At 39.5% G+C, this 17,686-nt stretch overlaps 1 protein-coding gene and 1 pseudogene across 1 annotated transcript in view; one reads left to right on the top strand and one right to left on the bottom strand.

The window, feature by feature from the left end:
* The window catches only part of LOC103345491 (zinc finger protein 717), a 554,757-nt gene that overhangs the window by 307,236 nt on the left and 229,835 nt on the right, over window positions 1–17,686 (bottom strand). The gene's annotated exons all lie outside the window — the stretch shown is intronic.
* Window positions 7,256–8,015, top strand: LOC149124791 (small ribosomal subunit protein uS5 pseudogene; annotated as a pseudogene).

Raw genomic sequence — 17,686 nt, forward strand, 5'->3', positions numbered from 1 at the left:
CTCTTAGTCCTTTCATTATGATCAATTGTGAACAGAAATTGATCACTTGGACTAGTGAGATGGCATTGGTACATGCCACCTTGATGGGATTGAATTGGATTCCCCTGGTATGCTTCTAACTCTACCATTTGCGGCAAGTCAGCTTGAGCATGTCCCAAATTGTACATCTCTTCCCTCTCTTATTCCCACTCTTATATTTAACAGGGATCACATTTCAGTTAAATTTTAACACTTAAGAATAACTGTGTATTAATTACAGAATAAAACCAGTCATATTAAGTAGAACAGACAAAATAAAAATTCTTAGAGGGATAATGTGTTAAGTTGTTCATTAACAGTCAGGGCTATGCTGATCAAGTCACCGTTTCTCATAGTGTCCATTTCACTTCAGGAGGTTTCCTTTTTGGTGTTCAATCAGTTGTCACCGATCAGGGAGAACATATGGTATTTGTCCCTTTGGGACTGGCTTATTTCACTCAGCATGATGTGTTCCAGATTCCTCCATCTTGTTATAAATGACCTGATTTCATTGTTTTTTACTACGGTATAGTATTCTAAAGAGTACATATCCCATAATTTCTTTATCCAGTCTACCGTTGATGGGCATTTAAGTTGGTTCCCGGTCTTGGCTATTGTGAATTGAGCTGCAATAAACATTAGGGTGCAGGCCGATTTTTTGTTTGCCAATTTAAATTCCTTTGGGTAAATTCCAGGGAGTGGGATGGCTGGGTCGAACGGTAGGGTTATATTCAGGTTTCTGAGGAATCTCCAGACTGACTTCCATAGTGGCTTGACAAGTTTGCATTCCCACCAACAATGGGTTAGTGTCCTTTTTTCCCCACATCCTCGCCAGCATGTATTGTTGGTAGATTTCTGTATGTGAGCCATTCTAACTGGGGTTGGGTGAAACCTCATTGTGGTTTTGATTTGCATTTCCCTGATTGCTAGTGATCTTGAACATTTTTTCATGTGCCTGGTGGCCATTTGGATTTCCTCTTTTGAAAAATGTCTATTGAGGTCCTTGGCCCATCTCTTAAATGGGTTGTTGGTTTTGTTTTTGTGGAGTTTCTTGATCTCTTTGTAGATTCTTTTCATTCACCCTTTATCTGTTGCATAGTTTGCAAATATTTTTTCCCATTCTGTCGGTTGTCTCTACACTTTCCTGACTGTTTCTTTTGCAGTACAGAAACTTCTCAATTTGATGCAATCCCAATAGTTGATTTTGGCTTTGACTGCCTGTGCCTCCTGGGTCTTTTCCAGAAACTCTTTGCCTGTGCCAATATCTTGAAGGGTTTCTCCAATGTTCTCTAATAACTTGATGGTGTCTGGTTGTAGATTTAAGTCTTTAATCCATGTTGAGTGGATTTTTGTGTAAGGTGTAAGGTAGGGGTCTTGCTTCATGCTTCTGCACGTGGAAATCCAGTTTTCACAGCACCATTTATTGAATAGACTGTCCTTGCTCCAGGAATTGGTTTTAGATCTTTGATCAAATACAAGTTGGCTGTGTATGTTTCGGTTGATTTCTGGTGTTTCAATTTTGTTCCATTGGTCTATCCATCTGTTTCTGTACAAGTACCATGCTGTTTTCATTATGACTGCCCTGTAGTATGTCCTGAAATCTGGTATCGTGATGCCTCCAGCTTTGTTTTTGTTGTACAAGATTGCTTTAGCTATTCGAGGTCTCTTATGCCTCCATATAAATTTCAGCACAATTTTTTCCAGATCTAAGAAGAAGGTCTTCAGTATCTTGATTGGTATTCCATTGAATCTATAAATTGCTTTTGGGAGAATGGACATTTTGATGCTATTGATTGTTCCGATCCATGAGCATGGAAGTTTTTCCATTTTTTTGGTATCCTCTTCTATTTCTTTCTTTTAGATTTTGTAATTCTCATCGTAGTGATCTTTAACGTCCTTGGTTAAGTTCATTCCAAGCTATTTGATTGTTTTTGTAGCTATTGTGAATGGGATTGATCTTAGCAGTTCTTTCTCAGCCATGGCATTTCTTGTGTATACAAAGGCTGTTGATTTTTGTGCATTGATTTTATGTCCTGCCACTTTGCCAAACTCCTCTATGATTTCCAATAGTCTCTTAGTAGAGATCTTTGGATCCTCTAAGAAAAGCATCATATCGTGTGCAAAGAGGGATAGTTTCACTTCTTCCTTCTCAATTTGTGTTCCTTTAATTTCTTTTTCTTGTCTGATGGCTCTGGCTAAAACTTCCAGAACTATGTTAAATAGCAGTGGTGAGAGTTGGCATCTCTGTCTGGTTCCTGATCTCAGTGGAAATGCTTCCAACTTTTCCCCATTCAATAGGATGCTGGCCATGGGTTTTTCATAAATTGCTTTGATTATATTGAGGAATGTTCCTTCTATACCCAATTTGCTTAGAGTTTTCATCATGAAAGGGTGTTGAATTTTATCGAATGCTTTCTCTACATCTATTGAGATACTCATATGGTTTTTCTTCTGCAGTCTGTCAATGTGGTGAATCACATTGATTGATTTGTGAATGTTGAACCATCCCTGCATAGCAGGGATAAATCCCACTTGGTCTGGGTGGATGATTTTCCTGATGTGTTGTTGTATTCTCTTGGCGAGAATTTTATTGAGGATTTTTGCCTCTATATTCATCAGGGATTTAGGCTATAATTTTCTTTTTTTTAACTTTTATTTAATGAATATAAATTTCCAAAGTACAGCTTTTGCATTGCAATGGCTTCCCCCTCCCATAACTTCCCTCCCACCCACAACCCTCCCCTTTCCCTCTCCCTCCGCACTTCCATTCACATCAAGATTCATTTTCAATTCTCTTTATATACAGAAGATCAGTTTAGCATATATTAAGTAAAGATTTCAACAGTTTGCACCCACATAGAAACAGAGTGAAAAATACTGTTTGAGTACTAGTTATAGCATTAAATCTCAATGTACAGCACATTAAGGACAGAGATCCTACATGAGGAGTAAGTGCACAGTGACTCCTGTTGTTGACTTAACAAATTGACACTCTTGTTTATGGCATCAGTAATCACCCTAGGCTCTTGTCATGAGCTGCCAAGGCTATGGAAGCCTTTTGAGTTCACCAACTCTGATCATATTTAGACAATGTCGTAATCAAAGTGGAAGTTCTCTCCTCCCTTCAGAGAAAGGTACCTCCTTCTTTGATGACCTGTTCTTTCCACTGGGATCTCACTTGCGGAGCTATTTCATGTAGGTTTTTTTTTTATTTTTATTTTTTTTGCCAGAGTGTTTTGGCTTTCCATGCCTGAAATACTCTCATGGGCTTTTCAGCTGGATCTGCATGCCTTAAGGGCTGATTCTGAGGCCCAGGAATCTTTTTTCAAGCTTTTAATGCAATGCTAGAAGTTTACACATGGGTTTCCTTTCAAGGATAAACAACTTGTTGACCAAGATATGAATATGCTTTCTCTCCCAACAACTACTCCAAAATGATGAGGACATTGTTGTTTAAGTTATCTATGGCTTGTACAGAAGCCACTTCTTTATATTCTCAAACCTAAACAGTGTATTGGGATGGGGTAACCAAAATTTTAACTAGAGTTTTCCAATCCCATGGCACCATCTCAAAGATCTCCTATCCTCCTCCAACTCCCTCCAATATGCCCACTGTATAAGAACTTTGCATCCTGTACTCTGTCAAGCTCTTTTTTTTTTAACTCTGTAAACATAGGGAAGATGCTCAAGCCAGGGAGACACATTTTGAGATATAACAACAGGACACTTAACATTGGTAATTCTCCTTGCTCCTTGGCTTCCTGAAACATACCTTGTACCACTGACACAACTGAAGGGGACTCAGACACCACCGTTACATCAGTAGGCATGGAAAGCACAGACACCTCATCTTCAGGCAGTAGGGACAAGCCCATTGACTGACTCTCTTGGCCAGGGAGAGCTGCCAAGAGGTTTGTAACCTTACTACTGGCATCCCAGCAGAGATACCACACATGTAAAACTGGAATAGAGTGTAACTTTTGATTGATTTTCTGTCAATCAGTTACTTTTAAAGTGCTTCCATCAGGGTACCAAGGGCAGCAACTATTGATTTTTTTGCAGCAAGTGTCGAAGTACCTTTTCTGATAAAGACTGCCCCACATTCTTAAGAAGATAAAGCAGTTCATCCTTATGTTTCTGTTGCACTGGGAACAGGGAGTTCCCCATCTTAGTGACTCACCCAAATCTCAAAGAGATGAATGATGCATCTGTAACCATTGCTATGCAAGGTGAGCCATCCCTTGTATTTTATACTAAAGCTCCCTGTTTGGGCACAAGATCTTGGGGTGTGCAAGTGAAAGGAGAGACAGCACATGGAAACTTTTCCTCCCAAAAGTGCCGCCAGGCCAACCCAGCATCTTTTCCTTATTGATAAGGATTACAACAGCATATGTGCATGTTCAAATAACTCTAAGGTTTCTCTGAAACATGTTTTGCAAGACATATTAGGTAAGCCTATCTGGGAAAGCAGCTGCATGTCCTTGTGAAGCCAACATTCCAACAAAGGCTCAGTGCTCTTGTTAGAAGGCCATAAAATATCCTTAGTCGGATCCTGTGGTCACATTCTGTGTTCTAGGAAGAAAATACTTCACTAAAAGTGCTTTGTCAGAAATCTTATTCTTCACATCCCTCTCTCCGTCACTCTGTTTTAAAGGCAAGGGATAAGGCTGGCTCTGTGGTGTAGTCAGCTATGCCTTGCCTGTAGCACCAGCATCCCTTATGAGCACTGATTCTAGCCCTGGCTGTTCCTCTTCCAATCCAGCTCTTAGCTGTGGCCTGGGAAAGCAGAAGATGGCCCAAGTGTTTGGGCCCCTGCACCCACCTGAAAGACCCATCAGAAACCCTGGATCCTGGCTTTGGATTGGTTCAGCTCCAGCTGTTGCAGCCATCTGGGGAGTGAACCTATGGATGAAAGGCCTTTCTCTCTGTCTCTCCCTCTCTATGTAATTCTACCTCTCAAATAATTTTTTAATTATTTAAGTCTTTAAAGGCAAAGGAAGTCAGATGAGTTTAAAATAACAAATAATATGAAACAACATATTTTGTATAGAAGAAAAAATTTAACTCAAATATATAAAAAGCTGATGAAGTACAAGAAAAAGATATGCAAAAATGTAAGAAAGATGGCTACATTGGTTGGTCATCCCACAATACAGAGAATAAATTTTAAAACAAAAGATGCTTCTAGAGACATATATGGCCACTTCCTGTAATAAAATGTCAAATAATGTGGGTATAATGACATTTAACCTTAGATATATATTTAAGAAAAATATACAACATTATATGTAAAAAGGATGAAGATAAAGAAAAGGATGATTGGATTGTTCAACAACAGTACATCTTGCCTCAGATTCATGTCTTGACACTCCTGGTTTTTCACAACCAAATCATCCACTGGACAACTGGAATGAGAAAAAAACACATCAATTGAACATATATGTTTGTTTGTAATGCTCATGCAAAAGCAATGAAGTTTCTTCGTGTCCTAGTGGCCTATGATTTTAACATATCAGTAAAATGTATTTATTTATGACTAAAACATTTTTTCTCTTGATATAGTAACATAAAAAATGACACCAATATATTTCCCCATTTTCAATCATGTGGTCCTACAATCTTTAGTGTTTTCACTAAATGGGGTGGTGTACTATGGTACACCAGTGTTTGGGATGCCTGAATCAAACCCATAGCAGTGCCAGTTTAACACTTGGCTAATTTGTTTCCAACACAGCTTCTTGCTAATGTATCCTGGAAATCTGCAGAGGAAAACTCAAGTGCTTGGGGTCCTTACACACTTAAGAATAACACACTTGAGAGACCTTGATGGAGTTTCAGGTTTTTGGCTTCAGCCTGGCCAGTCCTAACAGTTGCAAGCAGTTGGGGAATGAACCAGTAGATGGAAGATCTTCTTACTTCTACTGCCACTTTTTCTTTCAAGTAGAAGAAAATAACCAAATAGGCATTTTTAAAAGTGGGGAAACATTTAGTAAAAAAAAAAAAAATACTCACTGACTAAATGGAGTAATAAGCTGAGTGGTTTTGATTAGCCATTCATTTTCTCTCTTCTTTTTCTGTGTTTCTCTGAAGAATTCTCAGCATGGATGATGGAAAAATTTTATTGTATTATTTACCTGTAGATGCAGGAGAGGAACATGTCTGTTAAGCAGGACCACAGCTTAGGAACAGATTCTCATGCTTAGTCTTCCAGGAGGAATGGTTATCAGCATGTATGGAGTTTTTAAATAAAAAACTCTTCTTCCGCACACTCTGCAAAGACTACTTTCCCCATATTTCTAGAAACCCTGACATTTTCAGGATTTCAGAATGACAATAGGTACAGAAAATTCCCAATAAATCAATACAGCTGGGTATAGTGTGCTTAACAACTACACTCTGAGTAGGGCTAAAACAGATAACTTGCTTGCTAGGGACATGAGTCTATCAGTAAAAAGAAGCCACATCTTGACATGATCTACATTTCTGGAATCATTCAGAGATCCTGAATATCAGTACAAAGTGATGAATAAATGAGCCCTGAAGATTGTCTCCTGGGTATGGGATGAAGTTGAGATACACATGTCAGAAAGAGGAGTTCTAATATGCAGTGGCCATTTCCCACTCATTTCAATATTGTTGCATGTGGGAGAATAACCTATCCTCCCCAAGTCTGGAGAAACCAAGGCAGAGCCAGATGATTCTGGCCAAGCAAATGTAATTACAGATTAATTGTGTCACTGTTTCATTCAGTGCCTATTTTGTTCTCCAGTTACAAACTCTATCCATGCTCTAGTAAAGGACATTCTAGCACCCTGAGAAAAACAGATTTGATACACGTTTTGAATGCAGAGGCTGTAAGTCAGTGGTTTCCTACCCATAAGTTAATTTACTACCACCTAATATTCTGAGACAGCCAGAAAAAAACATTACTTAGAACAGTTCACCCTCACAGATAGATGTCTATGGGGTGGCCCTATGGACCTTTCAATAAATTGTGTGGAAAACAGATACAGAACAAAATTAAAGATGAATTTCACACCAAGTGTGTAACAGCTTGAAAATGTGTGTGAGGTTTGATTTATAATGTTGAGTAGGACAAGTCCATTCTTTATTTTTTAAGATTTGTTTTCTTCTTCTCTGAGAGAATACCAAATGGCAGGATGATGCTGATGCAGGAGGGTCTGGAGGCCCTGAGAACCTTGGAATGGAAGGCCATGGCAGCTTCTGCTGAGGCTTTGGTAGTGGCATCCAGGGCTATGGTCAAAGTCAGGGCCAGGGCCAGAGCCAAGGTCATGGAACTCATAGAGCCTGTCACCAGGCTTGGCCACCTGTTTAAGAACATGAAGATCAAATCCTTGTAGGAGATATATCTCTTCTCCCTGCCCATCAAGGAGTCCGAGATCTTTGATGTTTCCCTGGGGACATCCCTCGATGAGATTTTGAAGATCATGTCAGTGCAGAAGCAGGCATAGATTGGCAGTGAAGCAGGTTCAAGGCATTTGTTGCCATTGAAGAACACAATGGTCATGTCAGCCTGAGTGTGAAGTGCACCAAGGAAATAGCCACCACCATCTGAGGGGCCATCATCCTAGCTAAGCTGTCCATTTTTCCCATTTGGAGGTGCTATTGGGGAAACAAGATAGGCAAACCACACACTGTGCCTTGCAAGGTGACCAGCTGATGTGTCTCTGTGCTATTGTGCCTCAATTCTTGCTCCTAGAAGCACTGGCATTGTCTTCACCGTGTCCCCAAGAAGTTGCTGATGATAGCTGGCATTGCTGGCTGCCACACTTCAGCCAGTGGGTGCACTGCTACCCTGGGCCGCAAAGGGCACCTTCTATGCTATCCCCAAGACCTACAGCAATCTGATCCCCAACCTCTGGAAAAAGAATGTATTCACCAAGTCTCCCTATCAGGAAAGCATGGACCATCTTATGAAGACTCACACCAGAGTATTTGTGCAGAGGACCCAGGCTCCAGATGTGGCTACAAAATAGGATTTTACACAAGAAAACAAAGTGAATTAAGTCTGTTAAAAAAGATTTATTTATTTATTATTTATTATTTATTTATTTATTTATTTGAAAGGCAGAGAGAGAGGGAGACAGAGAGGGAGAGACATAGAGGAAGTAAGAGATTTTTCATCTACTGCTTCACTCCCCAAATGGCCACAATGGCTGGGGCTGGACCAGGCCAGCCAGGAGACAGGAGCTTCTTCTGGGTCTCCCACATGAGTGTAGGGTCCCAAGGACTTTGGGCCATCCTCCACTGCTTTCCCAGGCACATTAATGGGGAGGTAGATTAGAAGTGGAGCAATCAGGACTTGAATGGGATGTTGGCACTACAGGCTGTGGCTTAATTCACTATGCCACAGCACCAGCAGTTGAAAAGTCCATTCTAACAGAAACTCAATATTCAGAAGCTATCTAAGCCCAAGTTGAGAAATCTGAATATATAAATATCCATACTCCTTATGACAAAATTAAAGAAACACACAACAATGTTAAAAGAAAAAAGTTACACCACAGAAAAGTTACCTTCCTAATAGCAAAAAATGACCAATCATATGAAAAAAATAATTGGCAAACATTTTGAAATATAAAAAATATTGAAAAAATAATTGGCAGGGCTGGCACTATAGCATAGCAGGTAAAGCCACCACCTGCAGTGCCAGCATCCCATATAGGTGCCTGCTTCTGATCCAGCTTCTGCCATGGCCTGGGAAAGCAATAGAAGATGGCCCAAGTTCTTGGGGCCCTGCACCTGCATGGGAGACCCATGGCTCCTGGCTTCATATCAGTGCAGCTCTTGCCACTGCGGCCAATTGAGGAGTGAGCCATCAGATGGAAGACCTCTCTATCTCTTTTTCTCTGCCTCTTCTTCTGTGTGTAACTCTGACTTTATAAATAAATCTTAAGAAAAGAAAATATAGTTGGCAAAATAATTGGAAAATGTGCATAGTCCAGAAAGACACTCTTTAAAGTATAAAAAAGGTGAATACAGAGGGACAAATAAATGAGAAACACAAATTAAAATTACAAGGGGGGCTGGTGCCGTGGCTCACTAGGCTAATCCTCCACCTTGCGGCACCGGCTCATCGGGTTCTAGTCCTGGTCGGGGCACCAAATTCTGTCCCGGTTGCCTCTCTTCCAGGCCAGCTCTCTGCTGGGCCAGTGAGTGCAGTGGAGGATGACCCACGTACTTGGGCCCTGCACCCCATGGGAGACCAGGTTAAGTACCTGGCTCCTGCCTTCGGATCAGGGTAGTGCGCCGGCCGCAGTGCACCGGCTGCGGTGGCCATTGGAGTGTGAACCAACGGCAAAAGAAGACCTTTCTCTCTGTCTCTCTCTCTCACTGTCCACTCTGCCTGTCAAAAAAAATAAATAAATAAATAAATAAGGTTCATTTTATAAAAAAAATTACAAGGGAACATATTGTTCCATATTTGGGAAATTCAAAAATTTTTTTGACAGGCAGTTGGAGAGAGAGAAAGGTCTTCCTTCTGTTGGCTCACCCCCCAAATAGCCGCCAGGGCTGGCACACTGTGCCAATCTGAAGCGAAGAGCCAGGTGCCTCCTCCTGGTCTCCCATGCAGGTGCAGAGCTCAAGGACGTGGGCCATCCTCCACTGCCTTCCTGGGCCACAGCAGAGAGCTGGACTGGAATAGGAGCAACCAGGACAGAACTTGAACCCCAACCAGGACTAGAACCCAGAGTGCCAGTGCTGCAGGCAGAGGATTAGCCTAGTGAGCCACGGCACCAGCCCAAAATGTTTTTAAATTGAGCTAAATCTGACTAGTTCTATTTCCATTTTACATAAATTATTCCTATTCAAGAAGGACCTGACATGCGGAGAAAAAATAAAACTGGCAACTATTTAAATCAATAGTACAGTGTAGAGAAAATTTTATAACAGAAACAACTCAAAAGTGTCATGTTCATGACAAAATATTCAACAAGATGAACCCATGAAAGAAAAAAAATTATAAAATTCACAGTTTGTATCACAACCATTTGGGAATTGGAGTGCATCACAATAAAAGGCAGATGCTGAACTGAGGGAACTGGCAGAAGAGAAAGTTATTCATTTTGTGCATTTTACCAGAGGACACTTTCCTATTAACACATAGATCAAGGGAGTCAAAGTTACAGCTTTAATTAGGGTATTTTGGTAGAAATTTCAGGCTACAAAGACAACCAAAGAATGGGCTGAAAAGCCCATGAGAGTATTTCAGGCATGGAAAATGAAGACACTCTGGCAAAAGATCTCTGCGAGTGAGATCCCAGTGGAAAGAACAGGTCTTCAAAGAAGGAGGTACCTTTCTCTGAAGGGAGGAGAGAACCTCCACTTTGACTATGACCTTGTCTAAACAAGATAAGAATCGGAGAACTCAGAGGGCTTCCATAGCCTTGGAAACTCATGACTGGAGCATAGGGAGACTACTGATGCCATAGACAGGAGTGTCAATTGGTAAAGTCAACAACTGGAGTCACTGTGCACTTACTCCTCATGTAGGATCTCTGTCCTTAACGTGCTGTACACTGAGGCTTAATGCTATAACGAGTACTCAAACAGTATATTTCACTTTGTGTTTCTATGGGGGTGCAAACTGTTGAAATCTTTACTTAATGCATACTAAACTGATCCTCTGTAAAAAATAAAATTATCAACTCCCAACTTGATTCTCACTGGGATTAAACATGACAATTGGTCTGATCTGATTTCATCATCATTTAAAAAAAATCACCTATCATTCCTCACTTTATGTTTCTGTGTGGGAGCAAACTGTTGAAATCCTTACTTAATGTATACTAAGCTGATCTTCTATATATTAAGATAATCGAAAATGAATCTTGATGTGAATGGAAGGGGAGAGGGAGTGGGAAAGGGGAGGGCTGTGGGTGCGAGGGACGGTATGGGGGGGAAGCCATTGTAATCCATAAATCGTACTTTGGAAATTTATATTCATTAAATAAAAGTTAAAAAGAAAGTTACAGCTTTAATTAGGGTATTTTGGTAGAAATTTCAGGCTACAAAGACAACCAAAGAATGGGAGAAAAGGAAAATAGGCCCTGGAATAGAGAAAATCAAAGAATTTAAGTCCCTAAATTTGGATATAAAATACTACAGTACACTATATGGGACACTTCAGATAAAAAAAAAAGCAATAAAAAAGCAGTCACTAGAAGCTGAAAGAAAGAGTTACCTAGTGACCATTGTAAGGAATACACTTTAGAATTTAAATCCAGCCAACTAACTGCCTTGTAAAATAGAAATAATTTTTCTGAAGAATATGAGTATCCACAATGTCTGCAACACATGGTTTACAATATTGATAATAAAATTCAGAATCACTATTCATGTAAAGAAAGAAAAAATTTAGTCTTACTCAAGGGAAAGAAAATCAGTTGAAGAAAAGGCCAACATAAGTCAGATTTTATAAGTAGCAAACAAGATGACTAAACATTTTCCAAATCTCTTCCAGTACTTAAAGGATGACATAAAAGTAATATCAAGACTTTTTTTTTTTTTTTACAGGCAGAGTGGACAGTGAGAGAGAGAGAGAGACAGAGAGAAAGGTCTTCCTTTTTGCCGTTGGTTCACCCTCCAATGGCCACCGCGGCTGGCGCGCTGCGGTCGGCGCACCACACTGAGCCGATGGCAGGAGCCAGGTGCTTCTCCTGGTCTCCCATGGGAGTGCAGGGCCCAAGCACTTGGGCCACCCTCCACTGCACTCCCGGGCCATAGCAGAGAGCTGGCCTGGAAAAGGATCAACCGGGACAGAATCCGGTGCCCCGACCGGGACTAGAACCCGGTGTGCCGGTGCCGCTAGGTGGAGGATTAACCTATTGAGCCACAGCACCGGCCTTTATCAAGACTTTTATAGATCACACCACCAGTGGCAGTGCTGACTGCTGAGGAAATGGTAGCCTAGGATAGTTGACTGTTAAGTGACATTGATTCTGCCTGCCGTACCTGACTCTTGAGAAAGAGACACAGCCCCTGCTGCAATGGGGCTAGGAAAGTGGGCAGTGAATTTAAATCCATCTGGGAGTGGGGAGATGTTCCTGCCGTGGATAGCAGCAAGGCAGTAGCCACAGTTGATATTGGAAGATTCCCACAGGAATAACACTTCCAAGACAGGACCTCAAGCTGGTTCAGCAGATCAGGAAGTTCATATTTTTCTCCACATGTGTCAACATTGTCAGAAAGTGAGGAGTCTCAGGACTCATTTGGCAGCCTAGGCTCTGCACAGAAAGCCCATTAGAGCTATGCTAAAAAGCTGGAAAACCTTGAAGAAGTGGATAAATTTCTGGATACATATAATCTACCAAGATTAAATCAAGAAAATATAGACAATCTAAACAAACCCATAATAAGCAATGAGATTGACACAGTAGTCAAAAGTCTTCCATCAAGGAGAAGTCTAAGACCTGATGGCTTTACTGCTGAATTCATTCAAATAATTTTTAAACTATTCCAAAATACTGACGAGGATGGAACTCAGCCACTCTTTTTATGAGGCTAGCATCAATCTGATACCAAAACCAATGATACAACACAAATAGAAAACTACAGACCTAAATCCTGAATGAACATAGATGCAAAGATTCTCAACAAAATATAAGCAAGCCAAAGATTTTAACAATTTGCCCTCTTCTATATATAAAGTCATACTAAAAATAATCTATAATGAAGAAGGAGATGGAAAAGAGAATGGGAGGTGGGAAGGGAGTGGAGTGGGGGGCATGGGGGGAAGAACCACTATATTCCTAAAGTTGTATCTATGTAAAAATGCATACATTAAATAAAAAAATCATTCAATATGATCTCATTAAATTCAAGGACTCTTATATTGAGAAGAGCTGGCTGGTTGGGTTGTTAGGTAAAAGGAACATACTTTAATAGGCACAGGGAAAAATATAAGCAAGTCAAATATAAACAATATCAAAAAGATCATATATGATGATCAAGTGGAATTTATCTTAGAAATGCAAGGGTGGTTCAACATTTGCAAATCAATAAGTATCATAAATCACATAAATATAATAAGGAATAAAAACGACATGGTCATCTCAATAGATGCAGAAAGAACATTTGATAAGATTCAATACACTTTCATGATAAAAACCCTCCATAAATCAGATAGAGAAGAAACATACTCAAAATTATACAGGTTTTATATGACAAACCAACAGCCAATATCATGCTGAATGGGAAAACACTGAAAGTGTTTTCTCTCAGATCTGAAACACGACAAAGGTGTCCAATTTCACCACTCTTATTCAAAATAATACTGGAAGTTTTAGCAAGAGCAATTAGGGAGTGGGAAGAAAGAAAGAGTATCAAAACTAGAAAAAGGTAAGTCAAATTATTCTTGTAGATGACATGATATTGCACATGGAAAACATACACTCCACCAAAAAGCTGTTAGAATAGATAAACCAATTCAGTGAAATTGCAGGTCACAAAATAAATATACAAAATGCTGGAGATTTTTCATATGCTATGATGAATTCAGTGAAAGAGAAATCAAGAAAAAAATCCCATTCACAATGGCCACCAAAAAATTAAATATTTATGAATAAATTTAACCAAAGAAGCAAAAGATCTCTACAATGAAAGGTATCAAACACTGATGAAAGAAATCAACAAGGACCCCCATGAAATGGAAAGATATCCCTTGCTCATGGATTGCAAGAATGATTATCATTAAAATGTCCATAGGGGCTGGCACTGTGGCATAGTGCCACATCCCTGCAGGGATGGCACACTATTTGGGCAGCAGTTTGAGTCCCAACTGCTCTACTTCTGATACAGCTCTCAGCTATGGCCTGGGAAAGCAGTAGAAGGTGGTCCAAGGGCTTTGACCACTGAACCCACATGGGATACCTGGAAGAAGCTCCAGTCTCCTAGGTTTGGATCAGTCCAGCTCCAACCATTGCTGTCATTTAGGGATTGAACCAGTGGATGGTAGACCTATCTCTCTCTCTCTCCCTCTCTCCCTCTCTCTCTCCTCCCCCTGCCTCTGTAACTCTGCCTTTCAAATAAATAAAGCTTTAAAAAAATAAAATAAAATAAAATGTCTATACTACCTAAAATAACCTACAGATTCAATGCAATCCCTATCAAAATATCAACAACATTCTCTTATAGAAATAGGAAAAAACAATCCTAAAATTCACATGGAATCACAAAAGACCTAGAATAGCTAAAGTGATCATAAGTAAGAAAAATCAAGCTGGAAGCATCACAATGCCTGATTTCAATGCATAGTACAATTACTAGTATAGCAATGAAAACAATATGTTCCTGGCATAAAATGTGACATATAGATTGGCCAGTGCCATGCCTCAATAGGCTAATCCTCTGCCTGCGGTGCCGGCACCCTGGGTTCTAGTCCTGGTTGGGCACCGGATCCTGTCCCAGTTGCTCCTCTTCCAGTCCAGCTCTCTGCTGTGGCCTGGGAGTGCAGTGGAGGACAGCCCAAGTTCTTGGGCCCTGCACCCCTGTGGGAGACCAGGGAAAGCACCTGGCTCCTGGCTTTGGATCAGTGTGGTGCACTGGCTGCAGCAGTCATTGGGGGGTGAACCAACAGAAAAAAGAAGACCTTTCTCTCTCTCTCTCTCTCATTGTCCACTCTGCCTCTCAAAATAAATAAATAAATAAATAAATAAATAAATAAATAAAATAGACAACCCAGAAATTAATCCACATACATACAGAAAACTTATTTTTGATAATAGTCTCAGATCATACAGTAGAGTAAGTATAGTCTCTTCACAAATTCTTCTGGCAAACTGGATTTATGTATGTAGAAGAATGAAATTAAATTCACACCTCACACCATATATAAAAATCAACTCAAAATGTCCTAAGACCCAAATTTAAGGACTGAGACTATAACTGGAAGAAACTGTAGGGGAAATACACCAACATTGGTGTACAGAAAGATTTCTTGGACAAGACCTTCAAAACAGGCAACAAAAGCAAAACTAAAGAAATGGAACTATATCAAACTCAGAACTTTTTGCATGGCAAAGAAAATGACCAATAGAGTGAAGACACATCCAACAGAAGGAGAAGACATTTAAAGCTACTTATTCGACAAAGCATAAAAATCCAGACTATATCAGCATTCAAAAACTCAACAATAAAAAAAAATCAATTCAGAGGCTGGCATTTTGGCATATTGGGTAAAACCTCTGCCTGTAATGTCAGAATCCAGTATGGATGCTAGTTCATGTCCCAGCTGCTTCACTTATGATCCAACTCCCTGCTTCCGACATGACAAAAGCAGCAGAGGATAGCCTAGGTGCTTGGGCCCCTATTACCCATGTGCGAGACTTGGAAGAAGCTCCTGGCTTTGGCCTGGTCGAGTCCCATCCATTGTAGCCATGTGGGCAGTGAATTAGCAGATGGAAGATCTCTCTCTGTTTCTGTCTCTCTTCTGTCTCTCACTCTCTATATGACTCTTTCAACAAAATAAATCATTTTTTTTTAAATCCAAGGAAGTAAAGAGCAAAGGACCTCAACATACAGTTCTCAAAAGAAAAAGAATGGCCAAGAAATATATGAAAAAATGCACAAGTCACTACCCATCAGGGAAATGCAAATTGAAACCACAATGAGATACCACTTACCCCCTGTCAGAATGGCTGTTATCCAAAAGATAAAGATAAAGATAAAAGATAAAGATAAAATGTAATAGGTTCTGGCAAAGATAAGGAGAAAGGGGAAATCTTATACACTGTTCATGGGAATATAAGTTAGTGCAGCCACTAAACAGTATGGAAATTTCTGAAAGCACATGTTCCCTGAGTGCCCTATTTAAACAGGTATTCCAAGTACTCCCTCCCTCCCCTCCATCCCATCTCTTCTCTGCTTTATTTTCCATCTTCTCTCTATTTGAGATGCTGTATATTTTACTCATTATTACAAACAATAATAAATATAGGGTCCATGAAAAAAATAAATCTTTTAAAAAATAACTAAAACAAATAGCAATTAATTGCAAACATAGTACATATTAATCCAACAATATCAATAACCACTTCAAATGTGCTTCAGCTAAATACATCAATTAAAAGAATTTCACATGGGAAAATTTAAACCAACACCCAAATCTGTGCTGTGTATCAGAAAACCATTTTAAATATACAGACAAAGGCTGGTGCTACACTACAATAGGCTAAGCCATTGCATGTGATACCAGAATGCCATATGAGTGCTGGTTTAAGTCCCAGTTGTTCCAGTTCCAATCCAGCTGCCTGTCAATGTGCCAGGGGAAATGCTGTATAATCACTAGAGTGGTTGGGCCCCTGCACCTATGCTAGAAACCCAGATGGTGTTTCAGGCTTCTAGTTTCAGCATTGTTCAGTCTCAGCCATTGTGGCCATTTAGGAAGTAAACCAGCAGGTGAAATATCTCTCTCTCTGTCTCTCCCTCTCTTTATGTCACTCTGCCTTTTAAATGAATATATTTTAAATAAACAAATATAAAGACATATGAGGGGTTTGAGGACATATCAGTCTAAGGAAAACACATTTCATTTGCATAGGAAAAAATTCAAAAGAGGTCTGGCATACATCATGGTGACAGTAGTTAATGACAATGCATTTGATTATAGAAAGTAAATAAGAGATTACATTTTAAATAGCTCCAACATAAAGAATAGGTGTATGATAGAATGTATGTGGCAATTACCTTGGTTTATCCATTTTACATTATGCAAATATTTTCAACCATCATTTCTATGTGCTAAATGCAATCAATTTTTGTGAATTTAAGATAAACATTAAAATTAGTATTTTAATTTTTAAAATATTTTATTTATTTGAAAAACAGACTTATATAGATAGAAGGAGAGACAGAGAGATCTTCCATCTATTGGTTCACTCCCCAAGTGGCTGCAATGGCTGGGGCTGGACCAGGCTAAAGCCATGAGTCACCCATGTTGGTGGCAGGGGCCCAAGCACTTGGGTTATCCTATGCTGATTTCCCAGGCATATTATTAAGGATGTGGATTATAAGTGAAGCAGCCAAAAACACAAATCAGTACCCATATGGCCTAAGCCTTTGCACCACAATGCTGGCCCTCAAATAAGCATTTTATTTTAAGATTTTTCAAATATTTTTCTATTTCTGAGCACTGCATAAAGTATCATATTATAGGGATCAAAGAGTATAACCAAAAGGTTAAAAACAAATTTTTGAGTACCACTTCCATTCCTTACTTGAAGTGCAATAAAATATAGAACTATACTATTTCCATATTGAATACAAGTTAATAAAATAATTCCTGCAAATAATGTTGAGAACTTTACCTCAAATATTTGAATTATGATTTGAGATTTTCTAGTATACAGCAGAACTAGACTGGGAGGTTACTACCTAAGCAAGAAAAATATATATCATTAGCAAATACATGAATTGAGACCATAGTTGTAAATTTAGAAACTTGAGACAAACTATATTTATTTGAGGAGTTAAGTAAAAAAACTGCAATCTGAGAGGCACCATCCCTAAACAAGAACTTTATCACATATGCAGAGGCTGTTAGGAAAAGAGTTGCATATTGGTGCCTCCTCACATTTTACTTAAGGTCACTCAGCATTATCAGTTTTCAAAGAAACAAATACCTTAGAAATAAATCATTCTGCTTTGA

Source organism: Oryctolagus cuniculus, chromosome 8 (genome assembly GCF_051225735.1).
Source record: "Oryctolagus cuniculus isolate XC-2025 breed Fujian yellow rabbit chromosome 8, ASM5122573v1, whole genome shotgun sequence".
Taxonomy (NCBI): domain Eukaryota; kingdom Metazoa; phylum Chordata; class Mammalia; order Lagomorpha; family Leporidae; genus Oryctolagus; species Oryctolagus cuniculus.